Raw genomic sequence first — 27291 nt, 5'->3', positions numbered from 1 at the left:
AAAAGGTATATGATGAATGCAAGATCTAATGAAAGCTTTATTAAGAAAGAGTCACATCTCTCACATAGAGCATGCCTGTTCGCCTTACTCCAATTAATCCACAGAAGTGAGATACTTGTCTCTTACTTTTGATTGTAAGTTCTGGTAGTATCTGAATGGAGGGAAGCAGAGATTTACATGTTGATATCCCCTACTAGGCAAGCTGCAGTAATATTTAGCACATTAATATCCTTTAATGTAACTTTTTACATTATTTTTAGATTCCGTTAAAATCCGCTGGCTCTGTATGTGGTAGATCCCCCAGGGCCAAAAGCACACAACTCAACATCTTGTCCTGCTGTACGAGAAACTCCACCCAGCCCTGGACTTGATTAGTTTCTGAATTCCCACAGCTGGGCATTCTGAGCTCCCAGGGCTCATAAGACCCACTTAATTTTCACAGAGAATAAACTCTAAAGCCTGTTTCTTTTTTGTCTGCCCCTCATCATTTTGCCAGGTTACGAGAAGCTTTTGGCACTCAGTCTTTGCTAACCTGTTTTGCAGCTCACTGTCGGACAATTCTGCAGAGTCTTCGTCCTCATTCAATGCCCTGATATCTTCTGTGTGAGAAAATAATTTGCAACTCTGCTGATTCTGATGTTGGAGTAAAAAAAAAAAAAGAGAAATGGCTAAACAGCAAATTTAGGTCCTCATTAATAAGTAAGGGAGAGCAAGTAAAATGTGAAAAGATTTGTAGGGAGTATTGTTTAGATATGACTTTCTGCGTGATGTGTGATTCTTTAAAGATTATATGAAATGAATGTATTCTATGACAAATAGAGTACTAATTATCTGTAATGATATACTTTCTTGTGCATACTATTCATAGAAAGACTGTCATCCACGACACAATTAAAAGGTACAGGGGGTCTTTCTTTCAATGTACTCGGTATTCACGTTCTTCCAATTTATTCATGTTGTGATTTAGGGAATGGCTGGGGTAGGAGGGAAGGTGGGATTTGTAGAAGTAAAGGAATCATCAGCAATGCCATCAGAAATTAAATGGCATAGGAATCATTTTGGACCCGTCAGTCTCTGCATTACCACCACACCCCCCCTTTTTTTTTTTTTTTTTTTTTTTTTTTTTTTTTTGTGATTGGGCAGACTAAGGCACTCTTTTTGGTTGGGATCTTTATGGCTGAACTGGCATGAATCAGATTCCATGACAAGGACCATAACTTGGATTTACAGCAACAGAACTGAGATCTGGGGTAACTGCACTTGAAATCAGTTATTCTGGATTGACTCCGGAGTAAGTGAAGTCTCTGCTCTTGAGTAATGCTACTGTGGTTGATTGGCATAGATAGCTGGAATATTCCAGGGGAATACAGCAAATAAATGTGAAAATCTGGCTGTTTTGGGGTGGAGGGAGTGAGTACTTAACATGTGATACAAGTGCAAAGCTTTTATAGAGTATTGATCATTTTTTTTAAGTGCTTGAGAAGGAGACGTGGTTTTAGTTCTGTTTTTTAATTGAGAAAATGAGAGACTGCTCTGTAGTGCAGTGGTTGCCAGAAGGCTGGGAATAAAGCTCAGATTTCCTGAATCTTAATTCCTCAATGAGCTCTTTGAGAATCTGAGTCCCTATGAATTATCTTCACGGAGGAAACATTGCACTGAATTGTGATTAATTAGCAACAGTCTGAATGGGAACATCCTAAAAGGTTTGAAAGTTGTCATCATAAAATCTGTTTTTCATAAAGGCAGATCTGGTAGATGTGTGGATACAAGTTTTCTAAAAATATGGGGTGGTGGTTGTGGAACAACGACCTCCATATTCATGAATTCTGTTTGCTTCTTGCAGTATTACCGGGAGCAGGATGTTGTCCATGGTGAATTCCGCGTGCCTAGGAGTAATATCTTATTGTTGTGTCAGCTTCTACACAACATTTCCTGTATCCTGAATCTTTCCTCAAAGTGTTGTGGGGATTTTTGGCGTTTGTTCTTGTTTGAGGTTTGGGGTTTTTTTTTTTTCTTTCCTGAAATGTCTGTTTCTTACGGGGAAGAGGAAGACTGCTGTAAAGTTCTCCCCAGTAACATGTGCTGTGACAGGAGATTGTAACTTTAAATTGCGTTAGAGCTTTTTGTGTGATCAGCCACTCTGAAAAATGGCAAAACCTCACTGTTTCATGCACACTGAAGGATTGTAAATAAGAAACTATCCAAAAATACCATCGTTTTTGGCAAGGACAAGCATATTTGGCAGGAAGTTTGTCTGCAGATAACACACATAAGACTACTACTTTATATGTTGGTTTCTTCTTCTTCCTTTTGATTAAAAAAAAAAAAAAAAAAAAAAAGGCTTCCTACAGTTTTTGACATGGTAATCTGTATTTGAACCGTTTTTGGGGCATATTGCATGTAATTAAGTTTATAGATTTTTCCAAAACCCCAAATTGTCAGCTCCTACACATAAATGGCAACTCATCTATCTCATCTTCAGTAGCAAGAGGGAGCAGCCCATTTCAGAGCCATTTAAAATGCTTTTCTTTCATATTTGCCAAGTTCTTTTATTCTCTGTAGGTTTTAATGACTCAGACCTCTGAAATCTCTTCCATACATGGTTAAAGTGTAACTGTTGGTTGGGGGTGGAGGGGGAGGATGGAGGGAACAACTTACTGAACTCCTGGAGTTTTAAACAATCATGAGTGGTTTTCTTGAAACAGCATTTCAGTCCTAAGTCATAGACTCACAGACAGGGCATCTCTCAGCCTTAGTAATGCTGGAAGTTAGTGAAAATAAGTATCTATATACAGTGAATGCATTGTGTTTGCAGCCAGCAAGGGTAGCTAGCCTCGGTCCTCCATCCAGGCCCATCTTCTTGGCCAGGATCCTTTTCTGGGTTCTTACTTCTACAAGACTCCTTCAGCCTTTTTGCCTTTGTCCATCTTTCAGACACACATTAATGAAATAGCTTGGTTGCTATCACCTTCATTTAACAGTGGGCACCCACTGGAGATCTATCTTGTTTTCCCCTTAAAGTTGCCTAGTAGAGGCAGCAAGAACTTTTTGAGCAGGTTAGGAATGGATGGTCAGCAGAACTATCAGATCAAACGTTTTGCACCCATTTATACGTTTAAAATATCCTTTAAAATAATGTAAAGTTTTCTGTGTGATGGAGCCCTCTTCCATGCTAGAAACCTGTTTGGAGGGGCTGGTTTGGTCTAGTGCTGACTAATGCCAGACACACCGATTTGTCGTACTGGCTCTGTCACAAGCCTGTTGTGTCATGTTGGTCAAATCATCTTACTGTTGTGGGCAGGATTTTCAAAAGCACACAGTGCTTAGGTAAGTTCATTCCCATTCAAGCTGATGGATTCCCAATTCTTATTTTCACTACAGCTTCATTACACTGCCTGGCAAGGTCAAGATACTTAAAACTGGGGGGTTTGCCCTGCTAGAAGGGAACAAAGGGGACCCCATGCAGATCTGGCCCTGACAATTGTTCTGTTGATATCAGTGGAAGTAAAATAAAATGAACATAGAAACCTTTAAAAAAATTCAGTTTGTGCTTCTTTGTTTCTTCAGTAAGCCTAATAGCACACACCTACTTCATATCAATGCAGCGAAGCTAATTTAATGTTTGCACAGCCATTTGAAGATGTCCAGTGCTATGTAAGTGTCAGCTCGCATCATTAACTTGAACTAATTTGTCTGCTGATCAGGGAAAATTTTTTATGGCATTTTATATTTCTCTGAGAAATATCCCCAGATCCAGTAATTTAGTTTTATTAAGACAAGCAATGTATCGGTCGTGAATTTAAGAGCCCCAGGCATCGTGTGGACTTCTGATGTGCAGGGCTGCATCATTGTAGGAGGGTGTTTGGTCCTGTGTTAACCATACTGCAGGTCAACAAGACTGTTGATGGGAGCCAGGTTCTTTCTGTCCCAACACTACCACGATCTATCAGTTGCTCATGGCATTTTGTAACAGACTCTTGCAAAAGTTCACAAGGGTATGAGGATCTCTGTCTTCTAAATGCCACATGTATCTTGCAGACTGATAATGGAGCGTTTTGTTAACCACGATGAACTGCCTTTTCTCCTGTTGACACTCTGGAGCTCAAATTAATACCACACCCTGTAGCTCAGGATAACGTGGCTCAATTTGTATTGAAAGCGCTAACAGAAGTAAAAATAAAAATTTATTTCAAGGGTGTTCTTGTTACGTGTGCTGAGATGGTTGTTAGATAAATTAAGAGACCACAACAATAAGTGTCAATTTAATTAGGAACATACAAACGTATACTAGTGGATGCCTGCAAACCCTTGCTTGCATGAGAAATCCCTGCCTGTGTGAGCAACTGCCTTGCTGTCAACAGACTTGCTCATGAAAAGGCTGTTTGTGTGCAAAATTGCAAAATCAGGTCCTAAATAAAGAATACAGCATGGTTATTCTGTGAAAGTGAAGGGGTTATCCTGAGGCGTAGAGCTTTTGCCATCTCTTTCAACAGATGAGTGTAGTGCAAAAATGATTGTGATCTAAAATGTTACTTCAGGAAACCTCTCATTCCATTTTCATTCCTTAGTGCTGTCTCCGGATTTAAATGATCAATAATGTACATAAATCTTTCATGGACTTAACCTGTATTCCTTTTCTTGGTAGGTGGTTTTGTTCCTTTCAGCATTGGAATAAACAGGATCTGCCAAAACAGATTATTAAATACAGCTTGTAATACTGACTGTTGCTGGAATGCAACCTGATTTACAATTGGAAAAGTAACTGGGGTTTGTTAGCCCAGGAGCAGTAAGGCAGGCTGGAAAGGAGTAAATCGGCACTTTTCCTGTAACCTTGTAGCTGGCTGAGAGCACTCCTTACCATCTCTGATGCCCAGTGCAGCATATGTTAAGCAGCTTATGTTTAAATGCATTACGCTGTATTGGCTACAATATTTTGTAGTTCGTACAGTTGTCCAGATCCCCCAGTACTCCAAAGAGGTTGCATCCAGAGACCACCAGTGATGAATAAGCACCCTCAGGACTCTGGCTGCAGCCCGGGCGCAGGCTGCCTCTGAGGAACCTAGACCCCAACCCAGCTTTTAAGAAAAGGGCCCTGGCCCCGTCTGTGCCAGGGCAGAGAGAGGAGTGCCAGGGCTTGAGTCTTGTTTGGCTGCTCAGCCCCACAGCCTCCATGGGACCCTTGGGAGGGTGAAGGGGTAACAGTGTTATGAAACTGCTGTTCTAGTGTTCCAGACCTACCACATTCACCAAGGAACCGTGCCATCGGGCATTGGATTAGTTAATGCCGTGGGATCCCAAATATTCCAGCATAGCCTGGTCTATGTTTAAGTACAACCACGTTTCCAGTCGGGAATTGACACCTTCAACTGTGGTATTTGCCCCAAATGCGGTTGGTTTCAAACAGCCTCTCTTCCAAAACACAAACCAGAACTTTCAAACCCACAGCTTTAAGACTATTACGAGCTGATGCTACCTAACTACATATATACTGTTCTGGTGGGAAAAGAAATCTGTGTGGCTGTTTAGTGCCAGTTGTTCCCTTTCTTTTTGTAAAGGATTAAGCATGTCCACATAGCAGGGAAAGAGAGCAGCCCTGCAAATGGGCATACTGCCTGCGTGCTGTGATCTACATCTAGCTAGTTGCCACTATCTTGGCCATTGTCGCCCGAGGCTGTGACAGAGGATTTATTGCTGTGTTTCCTAGGGGAAGTACAGCTCACTCCTCTGTGTAAAAACTAGGTTTTGAGGCACTTTCCATAGTGAGAGGGAGAAGCACTGCCATGTGATTCATTCCAGCTTACATGCTTGTCTTAGAACAGGGTGGCTTGTCTTCTCAAAGCCCTTGTTGTTCACCGTTGACCGGAGAGGTAACTGTCTCAATGCCTGATAATTGGTTAACGGTGGTTAGGTGAAGTGTATCCTGCCATTGATATTTATCCCTCATGTTTGCACATGTGGAAGTGTCCATGTTTAGAATCAATGGTGTCACTAATTATTATCTTGAGTGAGTATTATGTTTTACAATGTTTCTGTATGTGTATGCTGGTTTGCAAGCCACACTTTGGCAATATTTTTTTTTGGAAGATTCTCACTGCTGTAAGGCACTGAGTAGCTGATCTTGTTGGGAGAAAGAAAGTAGAGGGTCATGAAGAGATGGTTAAAACTGCAGCTCTCTCCCAGATCTAAAATATCTGAAAAATTAAAAAGGTAAGAGTTTTGTGCTATGAGTGCTTCAGGTGTGTGGTGTCTTTGGTGGTTACTCAGACCTGAATGGGGTTCACCTTTTGCCTGTGTAAAGTTGTTAATTAGGAATGGACAGTTCTGCTCTGAACATATCACATGGTTGTGGTGAAAATTTACTTTTAGGAATTTGCAACGACTGTAGATATCCAGAGGAAGTTAGGGGCGAAATTAAATCTGTTTAGTAAAGTCCAATGGCGCTTGCATGAACGGCATGCTGCCCCAGAAGCCTTCTGCAATTGCAGCTGTTTACATCGTTAAAGTCACGGTAATACCGAATTCTGTTTCGTGGAAGTGATCATGTGTATAGAATTAAATACTTGCAGGGATAAATCCTAGTTTTGTAATTTTTTTGAAACCTGGACCTGTTGGTAATCCAAGCTGTACTGGGAGTTCCTTAGTGTATGGTATGTGGGGAAACTGTTTATCGTTCCAGCTGGAGGGCTGTGTCCTGTGTTCGTTTTGTCTGGGGCAGGAGGAAGGAGTTGCAGTAAGATACCGTGTCCTTGTCTTCTCTTGTTGCATTGGTGGGGAAAGAAAACCTGGTTTGATTGCCAGGTGTATTGAATTCCTTGAGTCAGCGGCCTGGTGTACCACGGGCAGTGGTGATGTCAGATTCCGCTCTGCCGTCTGCTGAGCTGAGCTGCCCTGAGCTGATTCCTGGTGGGGCCACTCTGGATGGAAGTGCTTCCATGCATGTGTAGCAGGTTCCTCTTCACAAGGTGCTGAGCAGCTACTTTGGTTTGCACAGTCCAACACAGTTGTGATATGGAGGTGACTTCTGTTTGCCCCTGGACTGGTTTCAAGATCCTGTTGTTGTGAATCAGTTATTACACAGAAAGCGGTGCTCTTCCGAGTCATCCATTGTCTTCATTGTGTTGTTTACGCGCTTCTCTAGTCACGCTTGTGGTGTGTGCCTTTTGAAGGGTGTCAACACTTCGCTGTATAAGCGTATTAATTAACTCTTAATATCTTGACTGTAGACATGAAGCCCCAAAGCACTTAGGTTATTTAGAGAAGCAGAGCCTGGAGAGGGCTTGCTGTGTTATTAAGGATGCTCTTTGTTGATGAAGTTCAGTTCATCAGGCCTCTCGTGGCTTCCCTTGGGACTTTGCAACAAAGCATCCTGCCTGTGCTTCAGTTTCTCCATTGACGGAGTAGGGACAGCTCTTGTGTACTCATAGCAAGAGGGACTTCTTGGCTTAGAGTTGCTATGAAGCTGTTGAGATGACATATGCTATAGAAACATATTGCTTGGTTCTGACTGAAATGCAGCATTACTGTTCCCCTCGTAATTCTCTTTAAGAAGAGAGTGCCAGGACTTCAGTGCTGATAGCAGTTCTCTTACTGCATCACTGGGCAAGTTCTTGCTATTTGTACCAGCATAGTTTCCATTTGTCATGACAGACTATTTCTAAGCTTTGCTCATTATTTAGGGCTGGATTATATTGCTTTATTTGTTTCTGTAGATGCTTTCATTAGAAACCAAGTCCAGATGTAGCGGGTTGGCAGTAGATCAGGTTGAACTACCCAAGGTTTCGCTGAGGCTAAATAAGGCTTAAATATTTTCATTCCATTTCCTCTGCACCTTATTTATTGTGCTGGCATTGACAGAAGCAAGGCTGCTTGCCTAAGTGTTGGTCACCCTTCTGCATCATCAGAAAGTGCTGTTAGCAGTGTTTAAAATACAAGTGACTTGTTGGTGCAAGAGAGACAGGGGTTTCAATAGCTAACCTTCCTTGTTTTGGCGAACCTATTAAGATGTCAAGTGGCTCATACGGTGGACAGAATTCTGAGACCTGCAGCAGCACAGCGCTGACATTTGAAACTGGCAGCCAGCCCTGAAGGTAACCACGCACTCAGTCTGTTTTCACAGTGATTCTCCTCACAGGTCCATAGCTGGTAATAGGCTGCCACTGGCAATTTGCATGGCAATTCAGACTAATTGCCAACACTGTTGTCACCTGTCACAAACAATCCATAATCAAATACTCCGCAGCTCTGGGCAATTACCTCGTGCGTTACAAGATGCGTTATAACGTTCTGTGATCAGTGAACAGCAGCGCTGGACTGACTTCTACCTTCTACTTCCATAAGAGTGCTGGTGGAAGCGAGCTTGCTGCAAGACGTGGCTACCTGTGGCCCACAGAGGACATCCGTTGTTTTCAGTGTGCAGGAGCCACGAACGAGGGGTGGCTTATGCTTGGAGCGGGATGTGTGACAAAACACTGCTTTAAGAGCATCGATACCCACAAAAGGGCTTCATGGTACGTACAGCAGGTTGACTTGAAGTCATCCTCTCAGAATAAAAGACGTGATCTCCAACCCCTCAAACTAAGATCTTAGAGCAATGTGGGCTTTATGGAAAGTGCTGGTCTGATTTTTAGCAGTTGAGTCAGTAAAACAGCATGACTTGGCATCCAGTTATAGAAGAGGTTGGGGAAAGATATTGCTTGCCAAATATGCAAAGTGTTTGTGTGATTTTCTTCAGCAAAGATGCGAAATACATCTTACTCGGTCTGGGCTAAGGAGGAACCCTGGGGCTAGGAAAGTGCAGAGCTTTGAATGTCAAATGGAGAGTGGAAAAGCTGTGAGCCCCCCAAGGAGATGCCTTGTCTCCTTCCTGCTTGAGGCCAGCCCATGGTGGTGGTAGACCTGCTTCTGGGTTGAACCCCTAGGACTGCTCTCTCTCTCTGACACAGTGGAACGGTGAGGTTTGACAGAAGATGAAAGTGAGTTTAGGCTGCTGTTTCAGAAGAGCTCCCGCAGTGTTCTGTTGAATGCAGATTGCTGTTGGAACTTCCTGATGGGGTCAGGGCCAGTGCTGCTTTTCTGCTGGTAGGGAGGTCTCTGATTTGTGATACAACTTAGTTATGCATGAAGATAAAATGTCTACTGTTCCGGTCTGGTTTTTTTCCTTACAGCTCTCACAGGAAACATCTCAAATGCTGCAAGCTAATTAAGTGCAGGTACTGTTTAGTTACCAGTGTCAAATCTGTGGTATCATCTTCTGTATATGGACTCCTGGCTTCTGAAAGCTGTAAGTCAGAGTCGGTCCTTTTATCTGTCTGGGGTTAGGCTTCCTGAATACTTTCCTGTGAATTATGCAAATGATGAGGAGGACAAAATGGGCCAGTATATATCCAAATTTGGTTGACAGAAGTTGCTAGAGTAGAATTACTTTGCATTACAGAATTCTGCCTCCTTCCAGGAAACACACGTACTGGTGACCTCAGTGAATCAGGCAGTCTTCTATGGAAGATCTCATTCTGTACAGTGATTACCTATTTGAGAGCGAGTTACCTAAACTGCATTAAAATATGTTCAGTCACCCACCCCTTCACAGAGCACATGCAGCATTCTTTCCTTGTTACTGCATGAACATTTTCTGATAGCAGAGCAAGAGAGGATTAATTTGTACAAGAAGTCAGGTCCACATGAAGAATGCATCACTGGTACACTGTGACTGAAATGTGTGCGCACTGTCAATGTAAGTTATGGACAAACTGCACCTTCTGGAGAGAGATCACTCCACCTGCCTCATTCTCTAAAAACAAACAACAGGATCCCAGTGCACGGATATAACTGCACCGACACAACCTTGGTGAAGGTAGTTGTGGATTGTGCTTCATGTTAGTAGTACCTTAGCAGATCTGCGTTCTCCTTCATCAGCTCCCTCCTTTTTGGAGGGTCCTGGTCTTACTCCAGTTAAACAAAGAGCTGCTGCTTTATTGCTTTTGCCATGGGGCTCAAGAATTCACTTACATAAACATGCCTTGAAATCAATGGGGGTTTTGCCATAGAGTATGCCACGTTCATCTCCGGAACATAAAAGGTTTATCGTCATTACGTCATCAAGACAAAGAGGTGTGATAATTGCTGGCTCAAGGGGCTCTGGAAATCTGTGGGCCTGGCTACAGAATTTGTCTGATGTGGAGGTGATGCTGAGGTGGAGCTAAGGCTCAGCAGACAGAGACTGCTGATGTAGTTACCTCCATGGCATGGATGTACCTTGATGGCCTAAGCGGTGTGTGCTTATACCTGTTGGAGAGACTCTTCGGACTATTGTGTTGAGCCCTACTTTAAAAAACACAGGAAGCATCTGGCTCAGGAAAATGTGGGAAACGAAGAGAAGATTTTTAATAATTATTGTGGAAGTTTATTTAGCTTCTATTGGCACATAACGCAGCTGGGAGCCTCTATACCATATGTGAGCTGTGTAGAGTTTAGAATTAAATAGTTCTCCTTCTAAGGTTTGAACACATTTCAGGAGTAAAATATGTCTGCCATGAGCACACGTTACAAATGACTGTGTAACAGTTTAGCACAGCTGCCCTCACTGCCTACAGGCCTCGCGGAGTTTAGCAATCAAGAGGCAAGGAACTGAGTCTGTAGAGCTGCAGTCCTCCTAATACTGATCTTTGGAATGCAGCTATCCTCCTAACTCATTCCAGTCCCGCTGTGCCGGGAGTAGCGCTGTTTGCTCCGATTATGGGGAAGTGTGGTGGAACAATGCTGGCCACACGTGTGGAGTACAGTGCGGTGGAAGTTCCCAGGATCCTGGCAGCTTAGCTAATGGACACTGCATGTCTTTGTTAGTGTTTGAACATCTGTTTAGTTAGTAAACCTCAAGACAAGTGAGTACCTTGCTCTTATTAGGACAAAACTAATAATGTTTGAACAACTTGTTGGAAATGCTTTGGCCCAGCATAGTTACAGCTAGCCCAGCTGTGTTATAATGAAGCCAAGCCCTTTATTATCTGAATGGATGGATGGGAAAAAATATTTCTTATCATAACCAAATACAAATCAGCTGAGTTACTGGTCTTCTGAAACATGGGTCACTTTTACTATGAAGTCATGTTCAAAAGGTCTTTCCAGCCTTTACCATTCAGAGGAAATTGTCTGCTTGAGCCCAGAGCCTTCTCCAGCTGTGAATTCATGGCCAGGCTCTGCATGGCAGCCCCTTGGCTAGGACAAGGAGCTGCTTACACAGGGAGTGTCTGCTAAATTCCCTGCTTTCGTTAAAAAAAAGTGCAGGTGTGGTAGGTGGTAGAAGGAGTGAGAAGAGAGTATATCCTCTTTCTGTTGGTGTCCTTGTTTCTCCACAGCACTGATGTGGTCTAGCCGGTGAAGATCCATGAAGTCAAAGGAGTCTTTAGGGTTGAATTTCAGCCCTTAGGTCTGAAGGGGAAGAGGCTCTGCACAAGATCTGGTGCAGGGTTAATAGAGAATTCTTCTAACCATGATGTGGTCTCATAAATGGCAGTACTGTCTCAGGTTGAAAGTGTTGACTTGGATTAAATATGTAATAAACATTTACAAAGACATCAGTGCGAGTAGCTAGCTAGAATTTTATGCAGCACTGAGTAAGAAACAAGCCGAGTTTGATCTGGATGTCTAATGCCAGATAAGTTACTCATGTGCTTCTTTCAGATTTGAGTACTTCTTGTTCTTAAAAAGGGAAAAATGGAGCAATGTCACCTCAGAACCATTTTATAAATCACTGTCTTAGCCTTACAGCAGCATCCTTCCTCTCTTGTGAAATTCTGAAACCATATTTGACTGTTCTGCCTGCGCTATCCTAGATGTCTTTGCTGCTCTTGTCAAGCACATGGCTTAGTTGTCTCTTGGCACCAATTTGAATCTGCCATAACTTTTGTCACTGACTTTTTTTTATTTTTTTTTAAATGATAAGTCTGAAGAGTTTATAGTTCACTTGAGTATCTGTGGAGTGTCCTCATCTCTCAGATATTTAATGACCATATTAGGGAAGCTCTGGAAGCCCAGGGAGTCTGGTTTATAGAATTAGTTCTGAAAGTTTAGTATGCTTACAGAGTTTGAAAAACAGCTTTACTTGGTGGCTTGCGTTTTATGCAAAGCTGTAAACAAGAAGAGAGTAATCAAAGACTGGCTGGTTCACAGATATGAATACTTTAATAATATCTCACAGGAAATACAAGAAAAGCCCAGTTATCCAGGTTCACAGATAGCATCTGCTCTGGTGAGTGACCTCTCGGAGTAGGTACAAAGTTGACCTATGGGTTGTGTTGCTCTGCTAACCTTTCACCGTCCCGAGTGACACGTCTAACATGTGAGGGGCCAACATACCAGCGGGGGATGAGGAAGCGTTGATGTTCTTAGTGCTCTTCTTGGAGACAGAGACATTCTGAGAGATGTTCTGCACAACCTGCATAGGTGTACTCCGTTCCTAACTGGATTACCATTATATCTCACATTCCATGGGATATTTATCAATGAAGTGTGTCTGCCTCTGCATTCGGATAGAATCTCAGTGAATAGGACTTCCAATGCAGTAACAAGGCTGTTGTGGTTAATCTGTTATGAGGTATGTGGATTTTTGAATAGTACCAGGATCTTCCTGTGCTATTTTGATATTTGTTTTCACCTGAGCCTTTGGTAATGTTTTTCAAGCTGATTTTCTGTAGCCACAAAGGCAGCTGCCATTCTTAAATATTCATATGGTTCTTCAATCTTTTTAAAAAAACAAACAAACCAAAAAGAAAACAAAAAAAAGAAGCAAACAAAAAAGAAATAGGCCTTTAAGGATGGCTATACCTACTCTGCAAGGTGATGGAGCCATTACAGCTCTTCTGCAGTGGAAGCCCAGTGCCTGCTTTTGCAGAAAACGCAGGTAGTTATTGGCTCTGGTTGATGATGCTGACAGCCTGGGCCTTCAGAGGTGATAAATAGGGTCCCTAAGGGCAAGTCAGTCTTCAGGAATGTGAGAAGTAAACACTGCGTAGGCCTCATGTATATTTACAGTAGCAATACCCACATGAACACTTAATTGATCCCGCCTGAGGACCTGGTGCAGCCTGCCTGTGCCCAGGAGCACAGTGCTGTCCAGCTCAGCACGGCTCGGCATGGCCCTGCACTGGCCAGAGCAGGCATTCCCAGAACGTGCTGCTTTGTTTTTTCAGTTGAAACCTAAAATTTCTGGTTTCTGTGTGAGCTACAGCAGCTCAGACTTTGCAGAAAAACCCAGCTATTGTGGGAATCGAGGTCGAAGCGCATGAGCCGGCACAGCTCTGCACCTTCTGCATTCGGTCCGTGTTTGACTTGCAGCTGGTTGGTGTCCCCTAGGGGTGACCCTCCTGCCAGGTGGGATCGAATTCTAATTCATGCCTGCTGCAGAGTAAACTGTGAAAGGAGCTGGACCCAAGGAGAGCCACTGCTTCTTATGCCTCTTCTTGCTGAGCTTGACACCTCACTCCCATTTCTCAAGTCCTGGCTGACCCAGGCACATCCTCCCGCAGGGGAGGACAGAACTTCCCAGCAAACACGTTCATGGAAGACAGATGGGAAAGCGGTGTCTTCTGCAAGGTTCAGCTCTCCCCTACTCTTGAGCTTCTGGGATTACTGGACACGCTAGTCTTCAGCACTAAGAAACTGCAGAAAACCTCTGGTTTCATTCAGGTTTGGGTCTTCCTAGCCCCACTGGACACCTGGCAGGAGGTGGCAGCAGTCCCAGGCGTTTGCTGCTCCAGGCAGAAGTGACTGAGTGCTGCTGGGGGATCCTTGACCAAGCACAGCATCATCCTGCCCCCAGCACCCAGAGCGCTCCTGTGATGATCAAAGGGAGGCAGTGGCCCCTGAGAAATGTCACCAAGTATTTAGAGAATCATTCTGCTTGGCAGCATTTCAGCTTCTTATGTTATGACTCTCCCCTCCCTTGTCCTTTGATACTGTAGGCCTTTGTGTCAAAATAGGATCTGTGTTTCCCAAGAGAGGATGCCCGGAGGATGGTGGCAAATCAGATGTTGTATGTTCATGGTATTGCTACTTCAGATGTTCCTGACTCAGCATGTGGGTTCTGTCATCCCCATCGTGTGTGGTCGTCCCCCCTCCCCACCCCAATGAAGCAATCTCATATAAAGACTCATGAGGGGGTTTTGTTTGTTACATAAGAATATACATTAAAATGACCTTTATTTGTCTTGTGGTTCTCATCCTTTCTGGTTCTTCAAGTTTTTCTCTTCACCATGACTGTCAGTAACTCCCTGTTTTTATTTTGGGGTTGTTTTTTTATTTCTTTTAGATGAAAGCTGAGATTCTCATGCAATCTTTTGTTCCCATCAGGTGAGGCTTTATGAAAACATCACACATTGTAACAGCTGACAGCACCATACTAAATGTGCAGCACCCAAGGGTGTATCAAACTGGGAGGTGGCACTTTGTGCTGTGCCCATTCTTAACTGACTGGGAGATTTTATATAGTTTTGAGCAGCTCTTTAAGTGATTGTGGGTGATTCTGGATGGGTTTAAGCTTCAAGAATTCCCCGGGAAATTTTTTGTTAAAGACTGAATGTTATTACTTGACTAGAGCTATGTGAGAAGACTTCAGTGTTTTTGCAGTGACATTTTGGAACTATTTCAGTTACTGGAACAGTGGATGTTAAAAATCTCAGCCATATTTCAGCACCAGGCCTTTGTTGAAGACAGGGTGGCTTTTATGAGAACAGCATCTCTGTCAAATTTTGTGCATTTTGTGGTGGTCTGAGTATGAAGACCAAAGATGGAGGTCTTTTGGTGCTTGTCTTCATTCATAGGAGCAGGCTGAGTCACAGCTGGGGCAGACTTTAGAGGAAGAAGGACTCTTGAGCTGAAGCAAGTAACATGCTGCTGTGCTCTGCTCGTTAGCTTTCCAGCTCATTAGAGGAATAGAAATACCAGTTGTCGTACCAGGCAAAACTGAAGGCTTGCTCACTGCTATCTGTGCAATCCAAAACTTTTTGAGAGCTTGACCCAGTGCTCCCCGTGGTTTGTGCACCCATTACACACAAGCCCATGTAAGGGCCAAATAGGAATTTTACAGCCTTTGTAATTCCGACAGTGTCTCAGAAAGGGCAGACCCTGCCTGAAGGCACAAATATGGGGCTGCAAATGGGCGAGAGGTGCCTTTGGGCTGATTGTTCTTGTAACTCTTCATGTTGCTGTAGGTATTATTTATGTTGATATAATTGTCTAATCCTTTTTGAAAACTGGTAAAGCTATTTCCCTACAGTATTCCCTCCTTGCCCTGTGGTAATAAATTCCTTGGGCTGATTTTATGCCACCTTTTAAAAATTATTTTTATAAAAGAACATCTATTACATTTACTGCCTTTTTATAGCGTGGAGCAGGATAAATCAGCACATCCCAATCTCACTTCACAATTATTCATTCATCGCTTCACTCCCAGCCTGAAATCAATCAGCTTTTCTTCTTTGCTTCCATCTTTACCAACTAAATATTCCTCTAATCTTTTCTTGTAACCTCAGTATATGTTTGCCATTTTTAGTCTCTTAAGCATTGATTAGATTCAGTTGTCTAATCTTACAGGGTTCTTCAGTATTATTTAATTATACGTTGGTTAACAAGTCAGATTTTCTGGGCGGCTGCTCCGAGAGTCTGCCTGATTCTTCTATGGCTGTTGCCTGGAGCATTATGAATCCCAATCCAGGTAATTATGTGCTCCCCATGACTTTTAACAGCTTCCATATACCTGCTCCAGGGCTGTTACTGCCATTACTCCCTTCCTGTGCTTAAGGCAAACAGGAATTGTCTGAAATCCTATTTGTGGGGCTCTACCACCATAGGCAGAGTGCTGCCCCGTCCAGCAGCAGCCACTGCAGCCTTGAAACTGCCTCCTGTGTTCCCCACTCAGCATCCCTTAGCAGCACCCTGCAGCGCAGGAGCTGTAACCCGGTGTGCTCTGGCCCAGGCTCTGACCTTCTGAGAGCTGCTCTGTAATCGGTTTTAGACTCCTGGAATGGCCGCCTAAGCAGGAGGTGTTTTGTAGTAGGTTGTTTTCACCTACTTTAAGGATGCCTTACTATTAGTGTAACCACAGTCATACCTGACGTAACTTTGCCAGCTGCTTTGTCGCTTGCAGTGTTCAGACACGAGGTACAGAGTTGAAAGGGAATCTCAGGAGAATTCTTCTCATGGTGATTACAATCAATTGTCTTTTCTTCTGTTGTGTATAAAGACATCAGAACAACATGAGGTTTAAGAAAGTATGAAACATGAATTTGGCTTTCAGAACAGGAACCCTTTCACTTTTCCTGTAGTCCTGCTCGAGAGCCTTAGCGTTCGTCCTCTGTTTTGCCAAGAACAGATCATGTTTTCTGGGCCTGACTAATTTCTGAATTAAAAGAGCAACAAAGAGAAGAAGAACTCAATTTTTAAAGTCTCAGTGGAATAATAAAATGGGCACGTATGCAAACACGTGTGTGTGTGTAAGCACATGCACGCATGGACAGGGACAGAAGCTGGCAGTGTGACCTGCTGCCATGAGACACGCTTGCAGTTTCTCCGCAACATGGAGCCCACGTACAGGGAAAGCAGAAGGGTGTTTCACATCAGTTACTGTGCGGCTCATGGGTGGTATGCCTGTATTGGCTTTTCTGTGAGCTGACAGTGACCCCATGCAGTGCATGGTTCCTTTTCTCATTTCCATCTGTTCAGCGTTTCAGTTTCTCAAATCACTGGAAGCCTGCTATTGATTTTCAGACGTGCCCTATGTTTGCCATAGCTTTTATACAGTGACCTCATACTGCCAGAAAACAGGATTTCAAGACACTTTCAGCCCAACATGTACCCTTAAATGAATGGGAGATGTTTGCAAATCATTACAATCTATTTACAACCCTCTGGGAATGCCTGAGCTGAAAGAGAATCACCACCACCCTTGGTGGTTATTGATCCCTGCAGCATAGATCTTTCCTTTCATGGGATAATTCAGCCACTTTACTCTTTGTTCTCTACGTTTTGGTTCATGATCATCTCCCTTGGTACACACACAGCAGCACCAAATTGTAGCAGTTGTGCCTGCCTTTGGCCAGCGCACTGTGATTTCACTCGCAGGCAGCGCCGGCGCTGCTGTCAGTCAGGGGATGCTGCTCTGGCAGTGGTACCTCTGCCTGACATGCTCTGCTGCTCCTGCAAGCTACAGCCAAGCCCTCTGTGTGCCATGCCGCTGTTCCTTTTCTCATTTCCATCTGTTTGTCGTTCCGCGCTTTCTTGAATAATGGTGGAGATGCAGCGATTGCTTTTGAGATGTGTCAGAAGCTTGTCGTAAGCATTTTGTTTCCTTTAATAGCTCCCTTTGCCAGGCAGTGCCGTTGGAGGATACAGTGAGGGGAATTGACAACTTATTCCAGCTGTTCTGCTGAAGCTAATGCCAGTGGCTCTGCTGCGTGTTTCCCCGCTCGTTGTCCGCATTGATTCTCTATTATTCTTGGCAGAAATTCTGAGGCCCGTTATTGCAGCCACTGAAAATTAAGGAGGCTTTGTCACTTGAAGCGCTAGAACAAGAGAGGTTTTATCATTAGGGAGATGAGGAAAATAAGTGCTTGCACTTTAAAGGGTTATTGATACAAAATCTAAGACGAGAAGCTTACTCCTGTTCTGTGTTTTGCATGCTTCACCATTGCTATGTTCATTGAGGTAAAATTAATTACCATAGTTGTTAGCTGTGAAAAATGGTATTCACCGTGAAGTTAACTCATGTGGCTGGATTTAAAGCCCCAGCTTTATTTACAGCCACTTCGTGTTTGCCTCAAGCTGTGATAAAGATCTTACACCTTAGGGCTCCAAGTGATTTGCAGAGAGCTCAGGTAGAAATAAAATACTGTCCTGCTTGCATCGCCTTCCTGAAATGCCCTGGGAGGGTGCAAGGGGCAGAGCCACCGACTGCCGTGGTCTCATCCTTGTACAAGTCCTTTGTGAGCCACGCCGCGCAGGCTGGAGAAATCCTGCATTGCCTTCTCTTTCTCTCCCTCCTTCCCTGCTGCGGTGACTTATTTTTCCTTGGTACTTTCATAGTTCTCAGCCTTTTTGAACCAAACGTGGTGAGCGTGACCTCAGTGAGATTTTGTTGCGGTATTTTTCCCCTCTCCCTGGAATGAGGGGCTATTGTTTCCTCCTAGAGAAGTGTGATCAGCGCAGGGCCTGGAGGCCAAGCCACTATGTGTTTGACCCCTTGCCTTGGTCACTGACCCACATTTCATTCAGATACTTTGGTAAATAGTGGCACTCCTTATGTCTTTAAGATTTATGTAACAGACGGGGGAAGATTAGAATTGGAGGTATCTCTTACTATTCCGGGGCCTGGGCTGCCTGCCAGTTTTACTTCTTGAGAAGCAAGTGTTTGGTTTTGTGAGTATGAAGCGTGTGACTCATTCTCCTCCTTGACATGCTTTAATACATGTACTGAGTGGTGATTTCCATGAGGATGCACTGAGGCTCTGCTTGAGCTGACAGCGCTTGGTGCACTTTAATCTCACATGTGGAAAGAGGAAATGAGTTAATCTGCGGTTAAATATAGAGGTGATGAAAGAGGTGGGAAGGGGAGGGGTTGACTCTAATCTCACTTAGGTTGGGGTCAGTCGAGAGTAACCTCTGAATCTGGATGGTGTTACTCTGGGGTAAGTTGTATCTCACCTCTGGGGAGCTGACAGTATTAGCTAATGGAAAATGGCAACCAAGTGAGAACGTGCCCCGAGCTTTGGCATCGCTGCAGTGCCGGTCTTTCTGTCCACCCTCTACATCAGGGGTCCTCAAACCTACGGCCTGTGGGCTGGATACGGCCCCCCAGGGTCCTCAATCCGGCCCCTGGTATTTACAGAACCACCACCACCACCCCCTGCTGGGGGTTGGGTGGGGGGGGGAAACCAAGCAGCCGCAGATGACATCCTGCCACTTAATCCGCGCGCTGGCTCCCTGTTTAAAAAGTTTGAGGACCCCTGCTCTACATGCTGGTAACACCTTCCCCCTGACTCCCCTTCCAAGAGGTAACTGATGGGTTGTAGGGGTAAGCGACTGCACATTGCTGAAATTACACCTTACAGACTGAATCCAAGAGGGTATCGATATTCACCTACAAGATTGGCTCTCTGTGATTGTCGTGAAGATGTACCATGACTTTGTTCCTTGATTTTGCAGTGTATATTTGTTTTCTGTTTATTCCTGTCCTCAGCTTTGAGCTGGGATGCAGAAGAATTGAGAAACCAGGATACCTCCTCTGCAGGTATCCCCTTCTCTTCTCCCTTCGTGTGCAGATGTGTTCTTATACTCTGTGTCAGACTGAGAGCTGCCACCAACCGTTCTCGCCACCTTCCTGTGTGCCTATGTAGGTTTTGGGGGAAGGCTGCATTATCGTACACCTTACTGGTATATATTAGCTGCTTTGGAGCAGTTTTTCTCTGCAACGACCTGCTGGTATGCTGCCTGCTGGTATGCCCAACCAGGAGGATAGCCACACTGGAGCAAAGAGGGGGTGCGTTGCTCCCAGCTAGCACTGCTACCTGCACCATGAAGGTCTGCGTTGCCTGCACTGTGTTGGAGGAGGTGAAATGGATTTTGCTGATTTCGTTGGGCTGGTAAAAGCAGACTTTCAGGCATGGGCTGAACAAACCTGCAAGAGGAATTTCAGCAGCAGCCAAGAGTTGCCTCTTCTGAGAAGGCAGCTAGAGCTGATCTCTTATGTGCTGGCAGTGTTTTCTCAACAGAGCTGAACCCAAGTAGTCCGTGTAAGGAATTTGCATTTGGAGATCGCATACTATACGGGTCATCTTAGTTGAGCAGTGGGTGGGGAAAGACACTAGCTTACATAAGCTCACTAAGATGAAAGATTTGTCAGTGAGAAGAGTTCATTTTTGTATTGGAGAAAATCTAAACCAGCTTTTAGAGCTCAGGATCTACCCTGGAATGTACTTGTGCCTGCTTTGTTGACTTCACTGAGAACCACATGCTTTTGCAGGATTTGGCCTTGCGTGTAGATTAGCAACAGCATCACGTTTGTCTTCACTCTCCCTGCTGGCCCAAAGCAATATTCTGTGAGTCATTCCAGACCATGGACACAGGCTGAACTCTGGCCATCTGTCCCTAAGCAGTCCATATAGCTTACAAACGGTTTGTTAAAATCTAATACGCTGTCCAAAGGCCAATAACATTAGATATGGATTATCAATGACAGGCTGATTCTCAGTATTATCATTAATTGTAATTGCCAAAAACGTTACCAGAGTCTGATCTTTGCTGCGCTAGTGGAAGATGGCTTTTTGTTGTATTTGGTACTTAGTAAGCTAGAACTCACAAGATGGAGTGGCTCAGAGAAGACATTTGTAAAAGATCCATTGATAGCTCCTCTTATCTGAATCACAAGTCTTACAAATTCCAGAGTGGAAGAACACAACCATATCTGGGACCAAAGGCAAGCATCAACTTAGCAAACAGTTGCCCGGGCTGAAGACAGGGAAGCCTTGTCCTGCCTTCCACACTGCTGCTTATTGCTGTACCGATACTGATGGTTGACTTCACTTAGAGCTTTGCCAGCTGAAGGGTGCATGTGAGCACTGTCTGATCAGCATTGAGAAAATAATGAGCTTCATTTATCTCCACTGGTTGTTCAGTTTAGCTTGGTGGATTCAGCCTTCTGTGGATTCTGGAGTGCTCACATGGACACTTCTGCTACCAGTGCCATGCAGGGAGTAGTAACTTCCAGCAGGTGGGATGTTGACAAGCAGTTTTCAGTGGGAACACCTTCAAAAGATGGGTGTCAATTTCCAGCCTTAGAGGCAGTATAGACCAGTGAAAAGAGCATTGTGCTAGGAAAACAGGAGCCACAGTTTGTTCCTGGCACTGATCCTGGTGTTGTGTGATCAGGTCAAATCACTTCTCATCCATGCATCTGTTTGCCCTTCATCTGTCTCATCCATTTAAGCTCCTTGGGAAAAGGGGCTGTCTGTTCTTATGCGGACAATGGCAAAATAATAATATTTTTATCCTGCTAGTCTTACAGAGCTGCTTAAAGTTGTTGTTTTCTAAATGGCCTTTAGGTCTGAGTATTATTGGTTGGTTTTTTTCCTTTCTAACCCTTTGCTTTTCCATTGCAAAGCTGACCCCACACTGATGTGTTTGATTATGTTTTCATTGCCATTGTGCTTACTTTGATTTTGCAGCTCGGTGCCCAAACGCAGGGCGCTGTACAAACAACATGATGAAGTCAAGCAGGGTCAGCCCCTTGCTCTTTTTACCATAAAAACAATATGAAACTCCTATGTTTCTTTTGCTTGGCACCTCCAGTTCTTGAGCTTGAGGCTGTGTGTGTGTGCGCTGCCCTCCCATCGTGTTCAGGTGTGAGATCGCTTGGACAGTGTTTTCCATTGCTGCCTGTGGAGGCACTGGAAGCTGTGCTGTCTGCTGGGTTGTGTGTGAGATCAAGCTGTGAAGTGTGGAAAATTAATGCGAGAATAGCAGCGTGCTGAGCTGATGTCCATGTCTACAGTGGGTTAGCTGTGACTAGGTGTCATTACCAGGGCTCACAGATGTACGCAGTGACTTTTCTTGCTGGATCATCCCTGGCCACTGCCTGTGACAAGGAATTTTCTCCAGTTTCTCACCTCTCCTTTTTGCTTTTGGCAGCATTCCTTTCTCCATGGGGATGCGGTTTGAACGTGGCCTGTGTCCAACCCTTTTAAGAAGTGCCAGGTTACTGGCTGTTGATCTGAGAAAGGGAGAAGGAGCCGGACAGCTTGATTCTGCACTACCATCGTGTTGTCAGCCACTGCCTCAGCCCGCTGTGTGAACAGGGCAGCCAGAAACACATGTAAAAATGGGGACCTTGGTACTTTTGTACTTGAGGCTCATCCCTATCTTGTTCCTGCTAGTCCCTTCCTGTGTCACTCTGAAAAGCCCCTTACAGCAGGTTTGCATGTGGGGACAGACTGAGGCTGTAACTTGAATGCATCAGAACTACACAAACTGCAGTTTGCCCTAAGCCACAGGGATTGATTTGACTGATGATCTGAGCACTCTGAACTCAAGGAGTGTTTAGTTAGGGAAACCCCTACTTAAAAACAAACAAACCAGCCAACCCACTCACCTGTTACGCCGCTGCATTCATTCAAAGTCTCTGGGTAGGAGCACTGGTCCAGTTTTATGCTGCTTTTTGTAGCTGGCTGAGCAGTTGGGTCGCTGTCGGGGCGGTGCAGGCTGCTTGGGCAGGAAGCCTCCAAGTACCTTTTGCATCATTCAGTGGAACCTCCTTCTGCAGACTTTCCTGTTGCAGTGGAAATCAAACTCTCAGCAGCAGATAAAGCCAGAACACAACTGAAGACTAACAATTAAAATTAAAAAAACATTGAAAACTTTTTGGCAGTGTCCTTCCTCTCTGACACTGTCAGCTGCCCTAATTCTGCTGCCACCGGCAGGAAGGGACATTTTGTCACTAACAGCAGTGGGTGTAGAATTTGTCCGAACTGAATTCTTCTGTGAATCCTGCATTGATTTTTCAACAGAAATAGCTTTTTATGGTCCTCCAGGAGCTAGCACAGGGCATATTTCCAAGGGGAATGTTTGAATGTTTAGCTGTCTCGTCTAGATTGGGGCACAGACCAGCCGTAACCTGTATTCATATTCCGTGTCCTGCTGCGCTCCCCGGCTCAGTGCCAGGTTAGAGCCCTAGCTGCAACAGCTCTCGGCACCAGAGGAGTTCCTATCAGTTGCTTTTTCTGTCATTTACTCTCTCCTCCCCCTCTCAGCCTAACTCTTAGTCCTTGGGATAAGTAATGAGTTCTGTGCTTTGGGCAGCTTTTGGTAGCTGGGACTCTGGCCAGCTTCTGCCTTTTGCCCACTCACAAGGACAGGGCAGGTTGGGAAAGCAAAGAAACTGCAGTTAATGCCAGGGCAGCTCCTTGTGCTGCAGCGAAACCAGGGCTTGACCTTGTCGCTGGAACATTAACTCTCTCTTAGTGCGTACTCCGGACAACTTTACAGGAAATTTTCTGGCTGGTACTATCAACAAACCTTTCTAATGGGTGTCCTTTCACTGATCCCTTCCTACTTGTTGGAGACAGACAAACTACTAGACCGTCCTAGACAGAAAACTCTAATTTGTTGCAACTTTGTGTTTTCCTAGGACTGTTGCAGTTTTATTGAAAAACTAGCCTGGTTCTTCTAGGCTCGTTGTCTGGGTTGTTAGCAGGTCTTGCAAGAAGTCTGGAGGCTTGTAAAAGCATTGCATTATTGGAGCTCTGTGAGCACGTCCCGTGGTGGCTCCCAGGCAGGTCCCTGATCCTCTATCAGAGTTTTTACCTTTGAGCATCACCTTCTGTTTTCTCCGTGTGGTGTTTATGCCCCACCTGCACTGTCATGAGGACATCTACCTGGTGGGGCTTATTGGCTGACAGACTTGTGGTACCGGGCCCTTGGAGGTTCTGGTCTCGTGGTGCTTGTTGAGGGGAATGTGACTCCACTCCCCTCAGAGCTTAAGGAAAACACACACGAGGGTTTGTTCAGTCATCCAGCGTAGGTGCAAAACCTTGCTAGGTCGTCTCCTCAAGTTCTTTGTGAAGTTGTTGAATACAGAGAAGTACGAGGAAGGCAGCATTAGGGAGAGGCTGGGTTGCCCTCTGGAAGAACCCCTTTCTCCACTCAGTGTGGAAGAAGCTTCGGGTGACCGGCTCGCTAGTTCAGCCTGATAAATGACATGATTAAAGTTGAGGAGTGTTAATACGTACCTTATAAATCAAACACCAAAGACATCTCACTGAAGCCAGGCTGCTGTTAATGCTATTGAATGAAACAATAAAGCTGCACAGCCATCTAGCAAAGCAATGTCAAATCTAACCCTTTAGACTTAATATCGGACTGTTAACCTTTGGACTTAATATTGAGTTAAATCATCATGTTTAGTAACCGTCAGTGAATGCAAAAAAAAAATAAAAAAAAAAAAAAAATTGCTCTCTCTGGATTCTGCCTTTGTGGCTGGCTGTCTAGCCATGTACCCTAACCAAGGAATTTGTCCAAGGACAACCTGATGTATGTTTCTTGGTACATGCCTACTACCTGCCCTTCCTTCTAAGAGTTTTGATTCCAGGTCACGAGGAAGTTACGTTTTGTGGTGGTTGCTGCCCCTGGCTCCCAGCCCAGGCTCTGCATAGCACTAGTCTGTTTGTGCATCAGGGATAGCTGCATAAGATCTGTATTTGCTTCTTTTTTTCTGCTTTTTGCAAACCTAATACTAATCAAAATACTAAATTAAGCTGAAATCAGCAATCATTGACATTAGTGACCAGACTGTAGGTTGTAGGGAGGTGTGCTGTTCAGCTGGCCTTGCTGCTTGGCGGGGAATCTCTAGCAGAAAGGCAGGAAAACGGATGTGGTTTCAGCCTTCCCTGGAGACAACCGTAATGGCCAGTTCTCACATCGGGGATGCTAGGATGCGGGTCTGGTCAGACTGCTGTTCATACTAACTATGCTTCTTGCATGGTAAGCGAAGGGCATTGCTTCGTCTAAAAGTAACGTTATTTCTGTGAACGGCTGATTGCTTTGGTACAGCTCTCTCAGTAACTGTGTTGGACAGCAGGACCAGTGGCACTACTAGCGTTTTCTTGCTCTTTTGTAGGTATGTGCTGTTACATAGCAGCTGCATGTGAAGAGACAACAGAGTGGAAGTTGCTGCCAGAGGATCCTGTCCTTCTGAGCTGGGCCTGAATAGTTCAGCTAGCTGACTGGTGTGAGTATCCCGAAGGGGTGGGGAAGGAGTACATCACTGGGAGACCTCATCCTGACTTGGGTCACCAAAATGGCATCTATCTCCCATCGCTTGCAATGAAGGATATTTTCTTCCTGGCAGCAGCCTACCTGGGTTGTGCAGCAGAAGGCTACATGTTGGGGAGAGCACCACTGTATTACATGAGTTTTTTTGGTAGGTGAGCCAGTCAAAAGCTCTAGTTCTTGGAAGAGGATCAAGCTCCAAGTTCTATTTTTGTGGCAAACCATGGATGTGTTAGATAAAACACAGTAGTCCCAGCAAGAAGGCATTGTATTGGTTTTCAATGTGATCTGCAGTGTATGCTGCAGGTCAGCTCTTCATGTCAGACCTTTAGTCCAGGCATCTAGCACTTGGTGGAGAGAAACCAGTTCCAGGCCTGACAGGCTGGACCAAAGGCATGGGGGGCAGTATCTAGCCAATACACCAGAAAACAAAATAAAGTCTATGAAAACACAGTGGGGAAATCCTGACTATCTCTTTTGCTGTCACGGCGGGGAAGGCAAAGTGCAGAAAATGCTACAGGTAGGTCCAAGGCTCTGTAATTGTTTCTCCCACAAAGGAGAAAAACTGCACTTAGTGCACGCAGAGCACTGTTGCAGAGATTGCTGGAGAGTTGCTGTTCTCACTGATGGCCAGATTTCCCAGGGCCCGCTGGTCAACAGCTGCTGCCTTATTCAGTTCGGTTCAAGGGAACGCTGAAAGGTACTCGGACAGGCTGCTGCAAGGTGCAGAGTCCTCCTTTTGCCGCTTCCCCTGGGGGCAGAGCAGGATGCCTTCTAGAGGAAGGCATTGCCCAGAATGTCATTTTGCTCCAGTCAGCTGGTCACACCAGCTCTGTGCTGGCTCTGCTCATCTTATACTATAAAAGAGGTTTAAGTGGTGCAGCTCTGTGCCAGAAACCAGAGCAGTAACAGTGAGAGTCAGTTTTAGAAAGTGGGAAGATGGAGTTTTCATTTTTTCCATTGAACTTTTGGGAACAGATGGAGAATCGCTGAGGCAGAGATGCTGGAAGGGACAGTGTGTTTCAGATGTTTTCCTTAATGTCTTCCCAATCTGCTCATAGATTCATAGCTCCTGCCTGTTCAGTACAGGGCAGTTAGTATAGGCTGTGCAAACTTAACGCCCCCAGGCCTCCGGAGGTGGATCCCCAAGGTCTGTTGAGCTGTGGGTTTTGGGCTAAGGAACTTCTGACATGCAGGGTCGTGGGAGCAGCTCATGGCCTGATAGGCAGTGTCTTTGTTTACTTCATTTGAAGTCACCACAGTGAAGGATCTGGACTTTCTGGATAGAGACAATGACCCAGGAGCATCCTGACTGAGCCCTGTGCCGATGCTAATAGGCCAGTCCTGCCTCTATAAATGGTCAGTGTTTTTTTTTTTTAATTTGGTTAGAAGCCAGGAAGAATCTAATCAGAGCACAGCAGTGCACTGAGCAGCAGTCATTATCATTACTTAGTCATCCAGTTGCTGTTGCTTTGCTCTGACAAGAAATGTTGGTGTGGTGAGAGGGGATGGGGGAAGAGCAGCATTTGCCTTTGTCTCCTTGAAGGGGTTGAGGCACATTTCCCCTCAATACACCGGTACTCAGCATTGCCCATGGAGGACAGATTTAAAGTTGGTGTGGCCTTCAAAACCCTGTGGCAGCCGCGGCTTGAGGGAGAGACATCAATGAGAAGGGGGAACTTAAACCCTCATTAACTCCCAAAGGCAATGACTTTCGGCTGTGAACTGTGAGATATGATTACTCTCTCATTAGCTTTCATAGTTACAAATGTAACTGGTGAATAATTCCAGCCAGCTGGCCAAATTAGAAGCAAATCCAAATTTCTCCTGAGCCTGGTGTTTTGGGCTGGATCTCGACACTTACTAATGACATACATGGGAAGTACATTGGGCAGAACTGCTGGGGCTTAATTTCCATGGCTGCCCAGGCTCGTCTGCTGGAAGACATGTTGCTGCTTTTGGCTTTTAGTTCTGTTCCTGGAGAACAGAGAATCAGCTGTGGGTAGTCTGGTTTGACATTCACTTGTCTTTAGCAATTAAGGTGCAGGGAAAAGATTTGCAGGAAAATACCGAGATGGAAAGAGAGCACAGTCTGAATTTTCTTTGCTGCTTCTGCTAGTTCCCTTCTTTACTGCACTGCTATCTCTCCTTTTTTACCCTCAACAACCCACCAAATCACTGTTATTGGAAGAGGCAGTCAGCTTGGGCGCTGGCTCAGAGATTATGCCAAATATCTGAATATTTTGAGTCTGAAGAAATATGAGAGAATTTTTGCAAAAATCAGCTTCCTTGCATGTCAGATAGGAGACGATTTTGTCCTTGCTGCACCTTAAGGTTAATTTAAGCTCTACAGCACAAAGGTTAAGAGCACTGGCAAATGGCTAGTGCCATTACAAAAGCTTTTAATATTGATTGGGCTGTATTCTGTTACCTTCACAGCCAGAAGTGCCTTTCATTGAGTGAGGTGCTGGTTGGATGGCTCTG

The 27291-nt window shown here is 44.7% G+C and overlaps 1 protein-coding gene across 11 annotated transcripts in view; it reads left to right on the top strand.

The window, feature by feature from the left end:
* SORBS1 (sorbin and SH3 domain containing 1) overlaps nucleotides 1-27291 on the top strand; it is a 222133-nt gene that overhangs the window by 109343 nt on the left and 85499 nt on the right. For 4 of the 11 annotated variants that reach the window (XM_055719731.1, XM_055719729.1, XM_055719738.1 and 1 more), the window contains one exon: nucleotides 24656-24766. The exons of 6 other annotated variants lie outside the window; for them this stretch is intronic. The gene's annotated coding sequence lies outside the window, so the exon portion shown is untranslated. The remainder of the gene's footprint in view (nucleotides 1-24655; nucleotides 24767-27291) is intronic. One more of the 11 variants, XM_055719732.1, reaches the window with a different exon arrangement.

This window comes from Falco cherrug, chromosome 9, assembly GCF_023634085.1.
Source record: "Falco cherrug isolate bFalChe1 chromosome 9, bFalChe1.pri, whole genome shotgun sequence".
NCBI lineage: Eukaryota > Metazoa > Chordata > Aves > Falconiformes > Falconidae > Falco > Falco cherrug.
Note: the sequence above shows the minus strand (reverse complement) of the source record. Positions and strands in the feature narration are given on the sequence as shown.